Here is a 21,552-nt window from a genome sequence, read left to right on the forward strand (position 1 = left end):
TTATTGCACGGAAAGCTTTGAGTTTGTCCTGACAAAGGGTAAAGATTTTCCTATGAGCAGTGGGGTTTGGCTCTGTTTCATCCCCATACTTGAATGCTGCCATATCCAGCTGAAACCAAACAATGCCTTTTTTGTTTTTTAAGCAGAATACAATAAGATTGGAAGTCACTGGTGTCAACTGTTGCATGGAGACCTCCTAAAGTGTGTTTTCTTCCTTCCCAGGTTTGGTACAGATATGAGTGCCTGGCTGCCCTGCTGCTCCCGTGCCCCAGCACTCCCTGCCCTGTGATTTTGGATAACAAGCCTAAGAAGTGAATTACACATCAGCTGGTGAGTGTCACATGCCTTTGATGTTCTGGGATGTCCTCGCTTGGAGCTCAAACAGTCATTCCTAAAAAACCCAAACTCACCTGTGTTTGATAGGAGGCACCTCCCTTGTGGAAGCAGGGAGAACTGAGGTTGTTCAGCCTGGAGAAGGGAAGGTTGCATGGACACCCCAGAGAGCCTTCCAGGATCTGAAGGGGCTACAGGGAAGCTGGAGAAGGACTGTTCATCCAGAACAAGACAAGGGAGAATGACTTCAAACTAAAATAGGGGAAATTTAGGTTAAATACAAGAAAGAAATTGTTCCCTGTGAGGGTGGGAGACCCTGGCACAGGCTCCCCAGAGCAGCTGTGGCTGCCCCATCCCTGGCAGTGTCCAAGGCCAGGACAGGGCTTGGAGCACCCTGGGCTGGTGGAAGGTGTCCCTGCCCATGGCAGGGGGTGGAACAAGCTGATCTTTAAGGTCCCACCCAACCCAAACCATTCTGTGATTCACTGATTCTCTGTATAAGGCAAGGCACTAAAAATCCAGTATCTTATCTGGAGTATCAATAAAATACCTACCAAGCCTATGGAAGGATGCTTAGAGACCTAAATGTAAGTTGTTCAATTCTTATTCCTTATTTCCATTTTGTTCTTTTTTTTCCTCTCAGTTTTGTCAGCATTTTTCATCTGAGGTAACTTATCTGGGAACTTACATCCCTGATTTCCTTTCCCTGGCATTATTTTTAGAAAGACACGTGTGGAGCTGAGAAGTAGGTGCTGCAGTGTTGCTTGTCAGTGACTAACAAGGAAATTGGGCAGGATTAAAGGCAGGGAGAGTCCAGAGTCTCCTGTGGTGAACTCAGAGCAGAGTTGTTGTGTTGTGTGTATAAGTTTGTTTGTGTGACAAACAAAATAATGGCCAGGTTATCTAATCTATAATAGCTCACCTATGGAATGAGCAGAAAATTCAAAACTGAAGTTGTTGGGAAAATTTTCCTCTCCAGAAATCAAATGGAATAGTATTTGTAGGTGGGGGTGTTGGACTGGTTGCAGTGGGGGTAGATCCCTCGATTTCATGAAAATAAACCAGTGAGTGTTCTGGTTTGGTGAGGATGGTGACCTTCGGGGAGTGCAAGTCCCTGCTTGGCACAAAAGATTTTTGGGGTGTACCTGAAGGCTGAAACTGGCACCAGAGTTCCCTTTCTGGACTTTATGTAGTGATAAACAATTTTTTTCTGTGCAGACTAAGTGATCCTGATTAAGTCACTTGGATGTTTTGTTTAGGGCCATAATTGTGCAGCATCCTTTGGGAATTTGTTTCTGTTTTTTTCAAAGTGATTCAACAAAACAAATTCTTTTAAAATTGTAATTTCCATTTAGAATTTTCTCTGTAGAAAGTTTGATGAGCTCTTGCCTTTTGGTAATTTCAGCTGGGGGCAGGGGGGACACGGTGGATGTGCCACAGTTTCATCCTCTCAGCAGCTTCCAGCCTGGAGCAGAAATCTGCTTCCAATTTTGCTTGATATTGTATCTCAGTTTTTTTTTGCAGCTTCATTCCCTAAAACCAATTTGTCTATTTTTGGTGCCAGTAGTAGGAGTGTCATTAATTGTTGAAAAGTGTTTAGTTTGAGCACTTCAGGCTGGTGCAGTGCTTTAATATCTCCTGTGAGCCCAGCAGAGGCTGTGTCATCTGCCTGGGCCTTCTTTCACGTTTATTTTTTTCTCAAAGAGAAGCCCCTGCAGCCTAAAGCTTTGCTGTTGTGATATTGTGGAGGGTTTATTTTGGAGCTGAAGTCACTGGCTTGCTTTTCTGTAAGATGTCTAGGATCTTGGCAAGGTTTTTGCCTCAGATGCACCTATTTCCCAAGGTTTGTGTTTCTAGCATGCTTTTTCACTTGGGGGAAGCTTGTTTCCTGTTCCTGCCTCCTTTAATCTTTCTGTGTATTTTAATTTAATATTTAAAGACACATGTGAGTGAGGAGCTGGCTCTTGGCCCTGCCTTAGTGACCTCAGTGTGCTCAGTCAGCCACGTCCAGCTTGAGGAATTTGGCCTTAGGTGCAAATTTTTTTTTCCTGGATGGCACAAATGAGCAAGAGCAACAGCAGCTGCAGCCTCAAGCTGATGTCCAAAATCAGGGAGACACCTGTGAGGGCCATGGGTGCCTCCTCTGTACCCTGCTTGCATCCTGAGAGCAGCCCTGGCAATGTGGGGAAGCCTAAATTTCTCTTTCTACGTGGAGCTTTCTAGTTGTATTAGTCATCCATCAGGCTTCTGGATTATTTAAGTGCTCGAGCACTCCTCAAAAACCCAGCAATATCTATTTGTAGAAAGGTACATCGTGTGAAGAGCAATTCCAGCACGTTAGAGCTGCCTGCTGGAGGTGTTCTTGGGAATTTTGCCCTTCCAGTTGTGGGACTTCAGGAGCTGGAGAGGCCCCATCAAAGCTCTGAGATCTTAAAGGCTTCTGGTTGGTCTTGTGGATGTGTAGGTTGATACATCAGAGCTCCTCTCAGCTTCTCCCATGAAATCTCTCCTCCTGTTCAGCCCAGTGCAGCCTCAGCTGGTCTGTGTTGGTCTCCAGACACTGAGAACCCTGAGGAGAAGGTGATCTGGAGCATAAAGGGAAATATTCTTCCATTAGGCACAGGAAAACTCAAACAGTGGCAGACCAAAACCCTCTTCTCTAACTCTTGAACTTGTTCTGTCTGGAGCTGAGTCTGAAAGTGCCTAAAGCTGAAATGCTCCATTTTTAAGCTGTAATTCATCTGTCCATGCTGTTGGCAGAAAGTCTTTATGACAGCTTCTAGCTAGAAAGTTAATTCCAATACAGCACAATCATATCCTCAAAAACTTAGAGAAAGCTCAGATTTTCATGGGTTTTGTAATGTGTGTGAGTTGACTTCATTGTTTTCTAACCCAGAAATGAAACATGAGGTTTCATGTAAGCTTCTGAGATTCACAGACTGGCAAAACACTTGTCCTTGCTTCTGCAGTCTGGCTTTTATGTAACTCATTATTTTTGCTCGAATGTTGCAGATAGTCGGTTTCCTCTAGCAACAGCCACCAGATGTTTCACTGAACAAGACTTAATTCTTTAAAATTGACCTGTGAGAAATGTGTGAAGGCGAACAGGGAGGCGGAACAATTGTGTGCCAGTGTGATTTCCATTTCCTTGCTCCAACCCCACTGCAGGCCCTGCAGTTTGATTCCAGCAGTGAGGGATCCTGATTTCTGTGGTGCACTGTGAGGCCTTGTCTGTGGTGTTTAGTGTTTCCATAAATGTGGTGGTGTTGGGAGCTGGGGGATGGGATCAAGCTGTCTTACAACTCTTAGTGTTGCTTGGGCAATTAGCTCTATATGGATTAATTGTATTTAGTGGTAATCCTGCTGTCTGTAGGTCTTCTGTGATCAACCTTGTGCTTTGCTAGACTATTCTTATTTCATATTTCCATGGGAAACCAACTCCTACCTCAGTTTTCCAGCTGGGGGAAGAGAGTGACCCAGTGGGGTGAGTGGTCCTGGTGGTCACTGCAAGAAGTTCCCGGCAGCTCTTGTGTCCATCCCCATTCTGGGGGTTTGTTCTGTCCATCCAGGGCCACCTTGTGTGGGAAACTGCACAGGGATCCTTTGATAGGGGTGAATTATGTGCAGCCTGGATTTTTTGGGTCTGTTGTTTTATTGTCCAGGTCTGCAGAGACTACATAAATCAAGGCAGGGCTGTGTGCTATTTCCCTTCTCCACAAGGATATTTTGCTGCTTCTTGTGCAGTTTGGGCACAGATGTGTGCATGGGACAGATGATCTTCAAGAGGAGATGTACTGGTCTGTAATGGGGGTACTGGTGATAGCTCTGTGCCTGAGAAGTAAGGATTGAGCAGAGAAGGTCAGCTCTGCAGATGTTTTCAATATTTTGGAGATGAGAGTATCTCAAGGCCAGGTTGGACAGGGCTTGGAGCACTCTGGGCTAGTGGGAGGTGTCCCTGCCCATGGCAGGGGGATGGAGCTGGGTGAGCTTTTGGGTAATTCCAATCCAGTGTGGGATTCAGCTGGGAGCCAGCCCTGCAGTTCTGGAGGGACTCACTGAGAGGTCAAACCAGTGCCAGAGCAGGTGAAAAGGAGGGCCCTGAGGGTGTCTGGTGGATGGAGCACCAGGAAGGTGCCTTTTGGGGGAGCTGGATGTTAACTGGGGTACACACCTGATGTGGTAACCTGGGGGCTGTTGAGCTCTGCAGTCAGAATTATCTCATCCCAGAATTACAGAATCATTTAGGTTGGAAAAGACCTTTAAGATGAAGTCCGGCTTTTGAGCAGTCCCACCTTTTGAACTAGAACAGAGCACCGAGTCCTACCAACAGTTGTTTTTTGAACACCCCCAGTGATGGTGACTCCACCACCTCCCTGAGCAGCCCATTCTGATGCTCCATAACTCCTCCTGAGAAGAAATGTCCAGCCTGAACTTGCCCTGGCACAGACTGAGGCCTTGTCCTCCCATCCTCAGCCCCAGTGAGGCACCTAAAGCCTGGCTTTGCCTCCCTCTCTCCTTCCCCAGTGTAACCGTGCCATATGGGGCTCTCTGCCCATGGAGCTGCCCTGTCCCTCCCAGCAGTGGCAGGTGTGACCCTGGCCTGTGACTGCAATGCTGGAGGCTCCACTGGGCTGGAATTACCTTGGTTTTGCCTAGTTTCAGCTTTGAGCCTGTCTCAGCCTGGCTGCTGAGCTGCTAATGCTGTGCTCGTGGTCTGTCCCATCCCTGGAATGGCTGGAGGAGCCTGAGCTGCTCTGCTTCAGGCCCCTGGGGTGCTGTGGGGCATTTTGGGGGTTCACCTGAGGGCAGCTGCTGTAAGTGCTTGTGGACAGGATAGAAGATGGGATAAACTGATTTTTATCTGGGAAGGTTTCCTTGCTGCTCACTTCCTTTGGGTCATGACTCTGAAGTTGTAAACACTGAATTGTTTTAATTCTAAGGGTTAGGTGCTTTTTCTCATCACTTCAACCCCTCTTTCTGAGCTCCAGCACTTGCAGATGATTAAAAGACTAAGATCGAATCTAGAAGGGACCTGTCACAGTGAGTGGCATCCCTGCCAGTGGGATTGGAATGAGATGAGCTTTAAGGGCCCTTCTCACCCAAACCATTCCATGATTCCACCAGTGTGTGGATTGCTGTACATATGGAGCTTTGACTCACACCCAGACTCTGTGGTTGTGCTGTTGTAAACAGAGTTGGTTTTGAGCTGTGCTGGAGGTTTGGTCTCACTGACTGCTTTCCTGGCAAAAACCCCACCACCAGGAAAACTAAAGCTTGACTGCTAAGTTTTGTACCTGATCACCACCTAGATCAGGTGTAAGTTGCTTTTTGTATGTGTGTGTGTCGGGAAAATTGTCCTACAGTACCACTGACCTTTCCTTAGAACAAACAAACCCCACTGCTAACATGCACCATCACAGTAATCCAGGGAATAATCCCTGGAAAAAATTATAAAACCATATGAATCCTTTCATTTTCTCAGCATGCAGGTGTGTAAGAGATGCCAAAGAATACTTGGGCATCTTCACCTGTATCTGGTGGTGTTTCAGGGGGCACCAGAAGAGCTTGGCTGCTGGAAGGGGCATCTCCTGTTGCTGTCAGATGTCCTTTGGTGTGAGTGCTCCCAGGCTGTGCTGTGCAAGAGGAGAGATCAGCTGCAGCCAGGGACTGTCCAGCCTCCTCCCTGGCCAGCTGGTGATGTGATTTCTACAGGCAAACACGTGGTTGTTGTCATCTTCTCTTCCTCAAGCAGCAGCAGCAGCAGAGGTTTGCAGGGCTGGAAATCACTTCAGGGAGTGCAGGTAATGAAGCCAGGTCCCTTGGGGACACCAGACTGGCACTTTATAGATGTGGTCAAGCAATGCCCCATCACAAACAAGGGGCTGGCTATATTTAGGTGGGTTGTTTCCTTTCCCATGTGCAGCTTCTCCTTGTGAGATGCATCCTGGGAGGGAAGATGGCCAGACCAGCATGGCTGAGAGTTTGCTTTCCATGTTAATGTTGTCCTCAGGTTCTGGGAGGTCTAATTGTTAACATTTGATATAGTAGGAGGCAGATGGCCCTCAGCTTCCTTCTCACCTAAACTTTCTTCTCCAGGTGAGTGAGAATCAAATCTGGGCAGTTTCTGTGAAAAAACAGCATTCTTCCAATTCTTGTTGTCTTGCCTATCAATGGAAAATGGGTTAAAAAGACCTTTTTGATGCAGATGTTTAATTTGGCCACAGTGAAATTGTATCGAGCTTTGATTTTTCTGGGATGCCATCTCTGGGGACATGGAGCTGCTCCTGTGAACAAGGATGGTGGCTGACCCCAGCTGAGCTCTGAAGGTCACAGGTTCAAGAAGGGATGAGCTGTCTCTTTCCATTTTCCATTGTCTCTGAGCTGTGGGAACAGGAGGCTGCACAGATTCACCCAGAGCAGGGTGAGTTCAGTCAGCTGGGGAAAGCCAGCCCAGCACTGATAATATTGCAAGTTCTGAGATGGTTTTGAAGTCCTTCACTCCAACACAGAGCATTGCTGTGCTCTCTCCATGCTCCCAGGGCTTGGCTGCCTGGTGTTTGTGCATCACACCTGCACTGCCATGGCATCAGCTTCTCAGGAACAATCTGGAATGCCCTTGTGCCACCTGCCTGTGTTCATGATCTGACTGAGAAGACTCAGCTAGAAATAGCCTGAATTTTCTTCCGCGCGTGGTGATTCAAAAGGGCTGAGCACAGAGCCATTTTTGGGTTTCAAACCACAAAAACAATGTTTGAAAAAGTGCCTAAAGTACTGGGCTGTTGTCTAGAGATGTGATCAAGAGGTGCTGCCTTTCCTTGTGGAAGAACTGCCTTGTAGGCAGAAGAATTGGGCTTGTTTTTCCAGCTTTCTCAAGGTCATGTTGCTGGCATAGGAGGGGGAACTGGTGCTGCAATGGAGTAATTACTCTTGGAAATACAGTTTAAGATAGCACCTAAAGGGGATCTGTGGTTGGGAGAGGCAGGGTTCCAGCAAAGGATTCTTAGAGCTCAGCCTGTGTTTCAGTGAAGATTTGGTGGTGGGGGAGGATTTAGATGGGAGATTTGTGCCTCTCAGAGGGCAGAGAGGCTCAGCAGTAACTGGCTTCTCCCATGGTTTGGAGGCAAGTCCTGCATGGAACAGCCCTCCATGTCTTGTTTCAGAGGATGGTTTTTAAGCTAAGAGGGTGGGAAAAGGTGTTGTGTCTCTGCTCAGTGAGGTTACTGCCTGTGAAACAAGTGCTGGGGTTCAGTGTGAAGAAATGTGCCAGCTGTGATCAGTCCAGGGCCATGCAGTGCAGGATGAAGCAATGCTGTCATCGGGATGGGCATCTCTGTGAGTACCTGTGTGACATCTCTGCTTCATTTTAAAAGATAAACTCAACTCTGAAGTCCAGATGAGTGTGAGAGGTAGAATAAACAGCTTTCTCCTCCAGCTCCAGTACTTGCTCTGATCATCACTCCTTGTTCAGGGCATTTCTTTCATGGTTTTCTTACAGGGCATTGGTTTCAGTTTCTCCCATTGCTAATCCAAGGAGTCCATAAGGTGTTTTATAATGTCTCTGCACCAAACTGTTGCTATATCACAGCTTTCGTTCTTGAGGAACCTTTAGGCTTCTCTCTGCAGTGTCACTAATTTTTAAGTCATTCTAGGATGGGAAGTACAGTTTCATGGAGCTGCACACACTTCCTATAGCTTCTGCTGCTGGAGTGAGTGAATTCAAGGATGTCTTAGGAAATGTGGTTCCAGTTCTTGGATGATCCAGTATCTAATAAGGCCCAAGTTCTGAAGTTCTTTTTCTGTGAACAGGGATAAGCAACTCCATTCCCATGTGGATTCCTTTGTGTAGTGCTGCACAGCTGAGCTGGTACTTCATTATTTTCCTCACTGAGGGAATATGTGTGGATAGGTCTCCTATGACTTTATCATATCAGTGGAAAAATTCAGGGTGTTTGAATTCTTTGTTAAGTGGGATTGATGCCAGTTTGTTGTGGTCAGCAGGCTGGTGGGAAGGGGTGGCAGGCAGAGGGACCTGGAGAGGTGGGACTGTGGGGAGCTCATGGAGCTCAGCAAGGCCAAGTGCAGTGTCCTGCCCTGGGCCAGGGCCATGCCCAGCACAAACACAGCCTGGGGGGAAAGGGACTGAGCACAGCCCCCCAAATCCCAGTGCCCTGCATGATTCCACAGATGGGCAGCAGGGCAGGGGGGAATCTGCCCCACTCAGGTGAGACCCCACCTGCAGAGCTGCCCCAGCTCAGGGGTCCCACCAAAGAAAGGACACAGAGCTGCTGCAGCCAGTCCAGAGGAGGCCGTGGAGATGCTCTGAGGGTGGAGCCCCCTCTGCTTTGGGGCCAGGCTGGCAGAGCTGGGGGTGCTCATCTCAAAAAGGCTCCAGGGAGAGCTCAGAGCCCCTGCCAGGGCCTGAAGGGGCTCCAGGAGAGCTGGAGAGGGACTGGGGACAAGGGATGGAGGGACAGCACACAAGGAATGGCTCCCACTGCCAGAGGGCAGGGTTAGATGGGATATTGGGAAGGAATTCTTCTCTCTGAGGATGGGGAGCCCCTGGCACAGGTTTTCCAGAGCAGCTGTGGTTACCCCATCCCTGGAAGTGCCCAAGGCCAGGCTGGATGGGGTTTGAAGCAACCTGCTCTAGGGGGAAGTGTTCTTGCCCATGACAGGGGGTGGAACAAACTGAACTTCCGACCCAAGCCAGTCCATAAACACAGGAGAGGGCTGGAAACTTCTGAAACAGGAGTCTCAAATATAAGGCTAATGCCTTGAGGACTGCAACAAAATCCTTCTTTTTGTTAACCACAAGCCTTCACTCTTGTCCATACTGGTGGGTATTTATAGTTTTAGTGGTGTGTGCCTTGTCTTTCCTTCCTAATGGATTGCTGGAGCACAAGTGGGTGGAAGATTTGTTTGTTTTGGCACCACATTCCCTTTCCATGGGCACGTCCGGAGTTGAGAGCAAACGGAGCCAGGCCGTGAACTGTGCAAAGTCCTTACCAGGAGGGAAAGGAGAGAAGCAGGAAGAGTTGTCATGTAAAATTACCTCTGTGAAACTGAGCCATCCCTTCAGTTGATTTCCCTGCTGGTTTCCAGGCTGCTCCCTCGAGCTGACGCTGCTCCATGGATGCACTGTGAGGTTGAAGGTTTGTGTCAGCGCTGCCTGTTCCTGCCCTCCGTGGCTGTGCTGGGGATTGATAATCCAGTATCCCTCTTTTAGGGCATTGAGGAGCTCCAGGGTAAAGCTCTTCTGGCACAGATTGTAATGGATGTAACCAAAACAGCAAGGTGACCTCAGAGAGGGAGCTCAGGTGTTCACTCGCTGTTGAAGTGCCTTTGATTGACCTGTCAGATAAGCACCAGGCAGTGACACCGTGCTGAGATGCACATAAAGGGTTATCAGTGTCAGTGACAGCAGCTGACATGAATTAAATCCACTGCCATGACCTTAGCCCAGCAGCATTTCTGAAATTTGGCTTTATAATGAAAATAAATGTGCTGTTGAAGCTGGATATGGCTTTGGAGTTACTGCTTGTGACTAGAAAAATCATTGCTTAGGGAATATCCTGACTTGGAAGGGAGCCACAGGGATCATCAGGTCCAACACCTGGCCTTGCACAGGACACCCCAATAATCCCACATCCCTGAGAGCATTGTCCAAACCCTCCTTGAGCTGTGGCAGCAGCCTTGGGGCCAGGACCATTCCCTGGGGAGCCTGTTCAGTGCCTGAACACCCTCCGGGGGAAGAAATTTTTCCTAATATCCAACCTTCTTCTTGTTCTCCATTTTCTGCAGTGATGTTGGCACTTTGGGATTGGTTTAGAGTAGGAGTGCACTGTCTAACATAGGTGATAGGTATTGGGAATTAAGTGTAAATATGTTATATGTAGTTTGTAGTATAAAAGGACAACACAAAGAGTGCCTGTGGCTGCCCTGCTGAGCAGATCTCGTCTGGGCAGAAAGAAAATTTTATAGATAAGAATTAATAAACAACCTCAGGACTGAAGAGTGGAGAATCCAGACTGGTTCTTCTGTTGCACAGGCTGAAACAGAGACATCCTGCACATCTCAGGGCAGCAAATAACAGCAACCCGAGACAGCTTCAAATTTGAGGAAGAAGAAACCCAGAAAACCAACCAACAGCACAAACCTTCAAGTATTATGATTTTTTAAAGCCATGTGGCTGCTCCTGGAGTGTTGGTGGCTCCTGCTTGGCCTCCTCCTGCGGGCAGGTGCCATGGGCCACTTCCTTGCCAAAAACATTTTGTTTCTGTGAACAAATGCAACTGTTTGCCTGTGTATTTTGGGATCACAGTGCCTAATTGCCCTTCTGAGGAAGTGCAGATTTTTATGGGGCTGATGGTGTTTGTGTGGGTGTAGCCACCAGCACAGAATCAGACCAGTAACCAGGACTGGACCTTGCCCTGGGGAGGAGGCAGCTCCTCCTGCCAGCAAACACAGCGACCTTTGCTTCTTCTAGAAATAAATGAAGACAAATAAATTATACTAAATGAAAATTTAAATGGCAAGAGACAGGATCTAAACATCTTCTGGCCTGCCTGCAAGGGGGTTGTGCTTCTCCAGGGGGTATTTTGCTTGGTCTGGATGTAATTCCCAGCACCTTTCAGTCACACAGGTAATCCAAATCCTTCTGACAGCTGAGCTGCCTCATCAGGACACAGAGCTGGGAGATCTGGGAGATACAGGGAGTCTTATCAGAGAGGAAGGAAATGATGGCTCTTTATGTGCCATAAGGATGCTGCCCTGTGGGACAGGTGGGTTTTGGGGTGAGACAGCTTGTTTTGACATCATGGAGTTTTTATAATCCCATACCAGGAAGGGGATTGCTGCAGCAGGTTTCAGGCTTTGAGTGGTAACAGCGCCTTAAATATCAAATTCTGGCAGTTTTTAATGGACATTATCCCAATAAAAACCTTCCTCTCCCAAAACAGAGGTAGCAAATAATCAGGGTGCTGGCAACAGCATTGGGTTGCTTAGGCTGAAACATTGATTTATTAAGCCCAAATCAGTAGGATTTATTACTTAGGGGTTGTTCTTACCTTTCCAGCTCCCTTGTGCTCTAAGCCTCACAAGCAGGTGAGTGGTTCCTAAGCAGGTGAATGGTTCATAAGCAGGTGAATGGTTTGTCACCCCATCTGACAGCCATTCACCTCCATAAAAGCAGCCCATAAAAGGCTGGGGCAGATTTCTCTCGCTGTGTAGGTCTCAGGTACAAAGTTTCCTCTTCAAGACATGGTTTAGTTGCAAATAAAATATGTACGTGATGTCAGTCAAATTCCTGCCAAATGTCTCATTATATGAAGGACAGGGTGGTCTGCTCCTCTCTCCTTATCTGCTGGAAAAGGCAGTATCTTCATGAAATGAAAAGGTAAAGTTCAGGCATTAAAAGAAAAAAATATGTCCATTAAATCATGGATTTTCAGATTTTCTTGTGTTTTCCCTTAATACACTCCCTCTCTCTCCTGGTGGCATCACCATTGCTATTTTTTACAACGTGCTGCAGTTCCAGCTCTTACATCACCATGTTTCCAGTTTATTACCCAGCTCTTAGAAGGAGATTTTAGTGATGAGCAGCCTTGAATGAAGTCTGTTGGGCACCATCAAGAGTCTGTGGGGTGGAATGACACAGACTTGGCAAAGTTCTCTTCCCCGTTTGCTGTGGGGCATTTGGGCTTTGCCTGCCAGGCCAGGACTTAAAGTTCATCTGCACAGAATGTACTTGAGACTTCTACCCACTGCACCCTTCTTGCCTTTTCATCCTCTCTTTGTGTGAGGCTGAGTGGTGGTGAAGAACACTGGAGTTACTGTGGGGTCATCCCTGGAATCACAGAAGGACATGGATGCACAGTCCCTGGAATCACAGGAGGACATGGATGCAGAGTCCCTGGAATCACAGGAGGACATGGATGCACAGTCCCTGGAATCACAGGAGGACATGGATGCACAGTCCCTGGAATCACAGGAGGACATGGATGCACAGTCCCTGGAATCACAGGAGGACATGGATGCACAGTCTCCTACAGCCACACCAACTCTGCCTGGTGGCTGCTGTTCATCCCTGCAGGACACACCTGAGCCAGGCTGAATCGTGCCAAATTTGTGGTGCATTTGGCACTTGGTGACTAAACCATCTCACTGAATTAGGTACTTGTGTGAAAATCCCTTTCTGAGGCCACCTACTTCTGGTGCACCCTCATAACTTCATTCCTGTTGCATGGAAGTGGAATCTTCTCCAAGGCTTGGCTGCTCTGTGCTGGACATTTGGACATTGAGAGAGCCCTTGCAGCATGTTCAGAGCTCAGTGCTGTGAGAGTCCAGATGTTTTCCTGTCTCCTGATCCATTTGAGCACCAGAGGCTGATCCTGGGTCTAACCAGTGCTGTCTGAAGATCATTTTAGGAGCTGGTAAGAGGCTTAGCAGGAGTTTGGTGTCATTTTGAGCTGAGGCAGCAAAGAAACCATTCTGCTTGTTTGTCCTCAGCTTTTGGAAGAGCTCAAGGTATTGGTGGGACAGAGAGGGGACAGCCTGTTCCCACAGGTGACCACAAGCCAAGCCTGGGGACCTGGGGCTTTCTTATATTGGAATACAAAGACCCTGCATCTGAATCCCACCTCACTGCTGTTCTGTTAGGACACTTTTTATGGATACTTTTTATGGATGGCACTTGACAGGAACGTCCTTCCATAGGGGAAACACAAATACCTGTTGGATTCACCTTGGACAGGGCCAGAAGGCTCTCAGCAGCCTGTTATCCCAAGCTGGGTTCCACCCACCCCTGCCATCAAGGTGTCTTCAGTTTTCTTTGGTCCATCTCCTCAACTTCACAAGGACTTCTCTTCTGGTGAGAGGCTCTTCCCCACCCCACACACACTGTGGAAGCTGCCTTGGCTCTAAGCTTGATATTTGCATTCCTTTCTGAAGAAGAAGAAAGCACTTCATGGTTTGGAGACTACCAAGGCTTTTGGGGGTGGGGGAAGTTGTGTTTGGCTGCCAAGCTCACCAGTCCTTCCAGGCTGTCTGAGCCTGTCTGCAATTTATCCCCTGTGCTGCTTTTCCCTGCCAGACAGAGCAGATAAAACAGTCGTAGATGATTGAGGTGCATCTGTGTTAAATTAGGCTGTAAATCTGGAAAAGTGATGTTGCTGCCAGTGATCCAAGGCTGCTCCAGAGCCTGAGCTCCCCTGGTGGTCTTGTCGAGGACTTTGATACCATTAACTGCAAACTACATCCATCAACCACCATGGGGGCACCTGAATCCATGTGCTGTGGATTATTCCTTGGTGATGGATGCACATGGCTGTCTAGAAGTCATCTTTGCATTTTTCTTCTCTAAATCCATGGTCTGGAAGGAAGGGGATGGTATAGGGACATCTGCACCTCTCTTTTTGCTGTTAAACAACCTGGTATTTTCAGAGGAAAAACAAACCTACAGGTTTATGATGCCTGGATATCAAACAACTTCTGCAGGGTCTGTTGTAGAGCTTTTGCTGCTGGCAGGTTTTTCCTCATTTCCTCTGTAGCATCCCCATAAATACATATTTCTGCTGAAACCTGATCTTTTGTGGCCTTTCACAGCCTGTTTTGCCAGCAGAGATGTATCCTGACCACCAGGCTCCTTGGGAAGCTGTTCAAAGCTTGGAGTTGATGATCTTGGAAATCTTTTCTGACTTTAGTGATTCTAAACACTGGATGGTAAAGCTGGGGTCCTGATGCACCTGAATCCATGTGCTGTGGATTATTCCTTGGTGATGGATGCACATGGTTGCCCAGAAGTCATCTTTGCCCTTTTCTTCTTCAAATCCATGGCCTGGAAGGAAGGGGATGGTATAGGGACATCTGCACCTCTCTTTTGTTAAACAACCTGGTATTTTAAGAGGAAAAACAAACCTACAGGTTTACAATGCCTGGATATCAGAGAACTTCTGCAGGGTCTGTTGTAGAGCTTTTGCTGCTGGCAGGTTTTTCCTCATTTCCTCTGTAGCATCCCCATAAATACATATTTCTGCTGAAACCTGATCTTTTGTGGCCTTTCACAGCCTGTTTTGCCAGCAGAGATGTATCCTGACCACCAGGCTCCTTGGGAAGCTGTTCAAAGCTTGGAGTTGATGATCTAGGAGGTCTTTTCTGACCTTAGGGATTCTAAACACTGGATGGTAAAGCTGGGTCAGCTGCTATATTCTTAGGTGGTAGATCCCAAAGGTGCTGTGGGTGTGAGAGTCCCCTCCAGGCAGGGACAGCCCAAAATGTGTAGAGCTCAGGTTTCATGAGGGGATTTTTCTTTTTATTCCAGCATTCAGCTGCTTCTTTAGCTGTCCCAGCATAATCTCCCTGTTCACAGACAGCACTAACCCTCCTTTTCTGACAGATTATGGTCTCTAGCCCTTTTTACATCTGTAGGGATGTGCATCCCTGGCTGCTGGGACTCAGTTCGGGGAGGGGAGTCGATGAATTGATCTCACATCACACAATCCATTCCCTGGAAAATGCTCTCTGCTTTGTTTGGACTCTGCTTTGCTTTGACTCTGCTCATGTGGAAGAACTAAATTTCCAACTAAATTAGTTTTTCCCTTGGAAACATTCCTGGCTTTCGTGCTGAGCTTCTGTAGAGGGGATTGGGAGCAAAGTTCAGGAGTGAACTTAGGGAATGGGTGCTTGGATCACTCTCAGTGAAACAATCAACTGGGATCACTTGGAAAAGTAACTTGCCAATGTATTTAGTTGGGGATTATACAATTAATGTGTTTTAGCATGTTCACAAGGCCTTCAAGGAAAAAAAAGAGCTCTTGGAAGTTCACTTCACTTGGCTGGAAAAAGGCACGAGTTCGTTTGGGTTCACCCCTGTTTGTACAAACTGTAATTGGAGGATGCAAACTTGACAGTCCTGGGCATTCATGAGTAATGAATGAGTGTAGTGATCCACAGCTGTCCATCCCTGTCCCTTCCCAGCAATATAGACTTAAATATTGGTTGTGTGCCTCCTTATTTGCCTTCTGTGAAGCACTGAGCAAAACTAACTGCACAAGCTGAAGATTAAATTGTTGGGTCAAATGATTCAACAGAAGCAATTCATAATGTTTAAAAGGCATGTGCAGCCTCCAAAGCTGGGCAGAATCTCCCAAGTGAGGGGCATCTGATGTGCACCTGCTTGCTGTAGCTGGCAGCCAGCTTTGTCACTGCTGTTCCCAGCTCTAAATTGCAGCAGAGAATTTTGACCTACTTTTTCAGTTTTTCTGTTGTTTTGCACAACATTGAGGACACTGAAACCAGGTCAGTGTAGTGCTGGTTGGGGAAGCACAGATAAATGCTGATCTCTGTGGAGAGGTGCTGCTGGGGTGCAGCAGGGGAGCTGGAATCCATCCACTGGAAGATCCTTGAAGTAACCAGGGAGACAAAAAGGCAAAAAAAAAAAAAAAAAAAACAAACCCAAAAAAAAGATATTTCTCATGTCTGAGTGGGGAATGTATTTGACTTCCATCTTCCCTTCCTTGGCTTGGGTAATTGCCAAGCCCAGAGCAGGGCCCTGTTCCAGGTGACACCAGGAGTGTGGATCTGCTGGAGGGCAGGAGGGCTCTGCAGAGGGATCTGGACAGGCCAGGGGTGTGAGGGTCAATAGGGACAAATGCAGGTACAGCACTTCAGTGACAGCAGCCCTGTGGAACACTCCAGGTGTGGAGTTGGTGCCTGGTGAAAAAGGACCTGTAATGGTCAATATGAGCCCAGGTGTGCCCAAAAAACCAACAGTGTTCAGGCTTGTGCCAGCAATAGTGTGACCAGCAGGAGCAGGTAAGGATTGACCACCTGTGCTGGGCACTGCTGAGGCCACACCTGGAATCCTGGGCTCAGTTCTGGACCTCTCACAGCCAGAAAGGCACTGAGGGGTGTCCAGGGAAGGGAATGGAGCACCAGGAGCAGCTGAGGGAGCTGGAGGGGCTCAGCCTGAAGGAAAGGAGGCTCAGAGGGACCTTCTGGCTCTGCACAGCTCCCTGACAGGAGGGGACAGCTGAGGGGGGCTCAGGCTCTGCTCCAAGGGAACAAACACAGGACAAGAGGAAACAACCTCAAGCTGTGCCAGGTGAGGGTTGGTTTGGGTATTGGGGAAAAGTTCTTCATAGAAAACTTTGTTAAAGGTTGGAACAGGCTGCCCAGGGCAGTGGTGGAGTCACCACGCCTGGAAGTGTTCAGAAGATGTGTGGATGTGGCACCTGGGGACATGGTTAAGTGGTGACCTGGGCAGTGCTGGGTTAATGATTGGATTGATGAGCTTAGAAAGCTTTTCCAACCTTATGGATTCTGTAAATCTAACATAAGATATTTGTTAATAATAATCTGTTCATTTGTCTCCTCAGGAGCAGGGCAAACCTCAAAACTCTTATTATTAGAACAGTGACTTTGTCAGGAGTAATAACAGGAAGGCTGCAGAAGAAGAAAATTTTGTTGTGGCCAGTTGGAAGGACAGAAGCAGGATAAGAAATGCAACATAAAAGCAGTGGGATGAAAAGGCTTTAAGGGATGTGAAGCCTCTGGAGATGTGTGACCATGCAGAAGAGAGCAGAGCTGGGAATGAAGGCTTTCCTAATTGCACTTGAATAAAGGCAGAGCACTGACACCCTGGAAGCTGTTAAGGCACACAGTGAGGCAGAGCACACAAAGCCAGCTTGATCCTCTAAACTTGGGGGTGTAAGCATAAAACGAGTTGGTAGATGCTAAAAACATGAGCAACACATCGTGTGTGTCCTGGTTTCAACATTTCTCCTTACCTGCAGCTTGGCTGCTCTCCCTTTTCCAGAGGGTGAGTGCTTTGTCCCAGTCTGTGGCAAAGTTTTGTGCTGCTGAAGGCTCTACTTTTTCCACAGTGTGAGGGTGGAAGCTGGTGAGCTCATATCTGTGTGTTTATAACGTGTCAGTTGAGAGCCCTGGAGGATTTTCTAGTCTTTGAAGTCATGTGGGAAGTAGCAGATCTTGTCTGGAAAGTGCTCTCCACATCAGGAGACTTACCAGACGTATTCACACAGGCACGTGGGGTGGATGTTGGAAAAGCCAGTGGGAAGGCATGTGCCTTGTCCTAAAGCAATGATCTTGGAGCTGCTTTGAGGAGTTGTGGTCCTGTGTCTGTGGAGAGCAGGGTGAGTTCACCCATCCCAGCAGAAAATGGGGCTTTCTTGGACATTTCTTCTTAAAAGATTAAAAAAGGAATTATGGGGCTGAATTGCTGCTTTTCAGGGTGTTGCTCCATCCACCCGGCATTTTCAGTTTTATTTCTGGCATGTAGTGACTCCTTCAGGGATCAAAACCACACACAGACCTGGACCAGGCCTGCTTGCTTCAATTTGAAGAAGGGGATGTTGGTTGACTATTTCAGTTTGGGCAGATTTCTGAAATTGTGCCACAAACCAAGACTTTAAGAAAACTTGTTCCTGTCATGGAATGGTCTCCAGAGTAACTCAAGGAGGTCAAAGAAGTTTTGAGTTCAAGGGAAGTGAGCTTTTCCTTTGGGAAACAAGGGAAAGGAGGAACAAGAATGGCTTTGGCTTCATTGCACCAGCCTCTCATTTGTGATGTCCTTTCCTGCATCTGAAGGGCTCCCCTGAAAGATGGTGTGGCTGTGAGCAGAGTCTCTGTGCCATTCATTAAACACTCCTTATGCTGCATTGTGGATATCAACACAAACAGCAGCTGCCCTCCAGACCTGCCTGGAATTGTTCCTGTCCAGGACCAGGCTTGGAGCACCTGGGATAGTGGAAGAGGGTGAAACAAAATGGCTTTAAGGTCCCTTCCATCCCAAACCATTCCATGATTTAACACCACCTGCAAGCTGGTTTCTAGCTGTAGTGCTGTGGGTTTATCAGTGGAGGACAGGTTGTGACATAGATTTGGGTCTAAATGTTTAGAAGTGCTGTTGTTTTTTACTCAGCTAACTGTGCTGCAAATAATTTCCTGTCACGCCTGTTTCTTTCATTAAATAACTGTTCCCGTGTCTCCAACTGTATTGTAGTGAAATCAATCCTGGAATTGGGCTGATTCACCATTAGGCAAATATCTTCATGCAGCTCTGTTCAAATGGAAGTAACTTGGTGGAGCAATCTTGCTGAGTGGGTGGAAAGGTAGGAAGGAATCATTATAAAAAAGTTTCAATCATGACAGGAAGTCATCCTGGTGTTCTGAGCAGCCTTTAAATATTAATGTGACTGACAGTCTGGTCTTCATTCTGCTGCTGCTTCCCCTCCAAAGCCAGCAGAGTTCTCTGCTGGTCCTCAAAGGCCATATTTGATGCCTAAGTATTTATTACTTGCACTTTTAGTAGGTGGTAATGATGGTGTGAGATCTTTGTGTGAGCTTCTCAGAGGTGTGGTTCCCTCACCTACTGCTGCTCTGAATTCATGTTTGCAGGAGGTTTTCAGCTGAGAGAATGGTTGGTGTTTGCAGACTGCCAGGCTGACCTTTCCATCCTTCTCCCCAGGGAGAGCTGATCCAGATGGGGAGCGGGGGAAGGAGCTCATAACTGTTAACATCTTCCTTTGTGAGCCACAAGATGTGTGGTGGGACTTGTGCTTGGTTTGCCTGAGGATAATGGGCTTGCTTGTCCCATCTGAGGTGTGCTGAGCAAGGTATGAACTCAGCAGGGTTTGTGCTCTTGCTGGAGATTTTTTTCTGTTTCCATTTCTGAGGTTGTAGGTAGTTCTCTGTCATAAATTATTCAGTCTTGAGTGAAATAATGACTTTGGTCTCCAGGGAGAAAAAATTCTTCTCTGGCTTTGGCAAGTTCTGCTGTGATTTCCAAAGTGTTACTGGGTTTTTACTCATAGAATTCCTCTGTCCTGCTCATCTTCCTTAGTGATCCCACCCTAGGAACATTCCAGCACAATGGAATCATTTAGGTGAGGAAAGCCCTGTGAGATCACAGAATCCAGCCACTCTCCCAGGTCCCCAAGTGCCAGACCCATATCTTGTATCACATGGAAGATAAATAGCTTTAACTACACATAAAACATTTGGCTGGAATGTTCTGTGTCTACTTCTCTTGCCATGGCAGAGATACACCAGATAGGCCTAAACTCCCCATGCTTCAGTTTTGTTTTTCCAAAATTTTATCAGAAAGACCTGATAAAATGTGAATGTGAGTAAATCCACCTGCTACTCGAAGTCATTCTCACGTTTGGTGTGAGCTCAGCAGTATAACTCTGTAGTTTCACTGATGGTTCTTTTCCATGTTGTTTGTTTTGAAGGCAGTCTCTCCTCCCAGGACAGCCTGGGGTGGAGTCCAGTCAAAGTGATTTTCTGATATCTGATAGAGCCTCATCACTGCTGCTGCTGCCTGGTTTCACAGGGCAGACACAGCTCTGCTGTGTGTGTGCCAAGCTGAGAGTATGTGGGGATGTCTGTGATGAAAAACCAGCTCAGCCAGTTCACTGGTAACGGAGGCTTCCTGCTTATCCATATTCAACTCTCAGTATTAAATCTGGGATTAATTTGAGGGACAACTAAAGCTTGGTAATGCTAAATAATTTCTTGTACATGGACATCTCCAGCTCTTTTGTCTAGGCCAGAGGTACAGGTGGTGTTTCACACATTGCTTGGGAGCTTGTCACTTTGGTTTATGGCTACACTGGTGTTGTGGCTGTGACCTGGAGGTTCTCAGGTGACCTGGTGATTGTCAGACCTCCTGGATGTGCTGCTGTGTGACATTTTCTGCAGGGATCCACAGCTGTCCTAAGTGACAAGGAGAATTCCAGTACCTAAAGGGGACAGGCATACGGGAAGGCCGAGGAGAGACTTGTTACAAGAGCAAGAAGTGACAGGACAAGGGGGCTTTAAGCTGAAAGGATGTGTTTAGATTGGATATTAGGGAGAAATTCTTCCCTGTGAGGATGGGGATGCCCTGGCACAGGGTGCCCAGAGCAGCTGTGGCTGCCCCATCCCTGGAAGAATCCAAAGCCAGGTTGGACAGGGCTTGGAGCAACCTGGGACAGTGGAAGGCGTCCCTGCCCACGGCAGAGGATGGAATTAAATGAGATGGGCTTTAAAGTCTCTTCCAACCAAAACATTCTGTGATTCTATAAGTACTCAAGAACTGGAATTCCCAACTGGTAGTTCCCTGCACTTTGTGCATCCAGCATGAGTGACCCCACCACCTTCTATCCAGGTGCCTTAGGTCAAACAAAAAGTCTCCAGAAACAGATGTGTTCCACAGCTGGAGGCCAGGGAAAGCAGAATTCAGAGGGGCTTCTGTTCTGTGTGGGTGGGTAATCATCCCTGTCTTTTATTTTTTAATAACTGGGAGTAAGTAGCTTAGCTTCGTCCTGTGGTGGACCAGAGGATCATCATTGAATGGGTTAATGGTTGGACTCGATCATCTTGGAGGTCTTTTCCAAACTTAATGATTTCATGGCAAAATGAACAGGAGGAACTCTTGCTAAGCCCTCTACAGAGGTATTGCTGCAGGAGAAGTGAGCCAGCTGCCCGAGTAGAGTAACTTCTGAGCCCTTGTCTGTTTTTTGTGTCCTTCCATGGGACTCTTGGTTGGGTGGTGTCATTGAGCACTTGTGTGATTGCTTTGGAGGTGTTGGAAGTAGGACAGAAATTTTACTTGTTGATAAAATTATACAGGAACTGTTCTATTGACATCTGGAAAATCTGAATGCAGCAGTGTTCCTGTACCTTTGTATCCTGGGATATGGGGGGTAGTTGCAGGTGTGTTTATTCTAATCCTTGCTTGAGAACTGCACCCCAAGAGTGCCCGATACCATCTCCTGATGCAGCACCTGTGCAGACCAGACACCCTGCAACCTTTCCCTTTATTGTGCAGATTTCTTGGGAAATGAGGGGAAGCTCAAACCACCAGGCTGGTACCTCTGGACTGTCCTTGTGGGGCAGGACCTCCTGGGTCCTTGCAACTCCTGCCAATCTCCTCTGGTCTCGTTCCTGAGCACTGAAGAACCATTTAGCCTGCAAGGGTTGAGAGGCATCTATGTTTTGTCCCCTTTAGACTGAATTATCAGCTTTTAAAAATTAATTAATCATGCTTTGGCTCTTGATTTTGGTCATCTCTGTAGGTCAGCAGTTTGAATTAGCAAATATATCTGAGGTCAGTTTGGACTTCAGTGATTCTCATGGGTCCCTTTCAACTTAGGTTATTCAAGATAATCTAGATCAACTTGAAAAGAGGTAAAAGGAAGGAGATTTTATTTAAACGAT

General features: G+C 47.3%; 1 protein-coding gene across 2 annotated transcripts in view; it reads left to right on the top strand.

Annotated features, from left to right (window-relative positions):
• CSNK1G1 (casein kinase 1 gamma 1) overlaps positions 1 to 21,552 on the top strand; it is a 99,624-nt gene that overhangs the window by 19,417 nt on the left and 58,655 nt on the right. For both annotated transcript variants that reach the window (XM_063169320.1, XM_063169321.1), the window contains exon 2: positions 223 to 330. The gene's annotated coding sequence lies outside the window, so the exon portion shown is untranslated. The remainder of the gene's footprint in view (positions 1 to 222; positions 331 to 21,552) is intronic.

The sequence above is a fragment of the Melospiza melodia genome, chromosome 15 (assembly GCF_035770615.1).
Source record: "Melospiza melodia melodia isolate bMelMel2 chromosome 15, bMelMel2.pri, whole genome shotgun sequence".
Classification (NCBI taxonomy): domain Eukaryota; kingdom Metazoa; phylum Chordata; class Aves; order Passeriformes; family Passerellidae; genus Melospiza; species Melospiza melodia.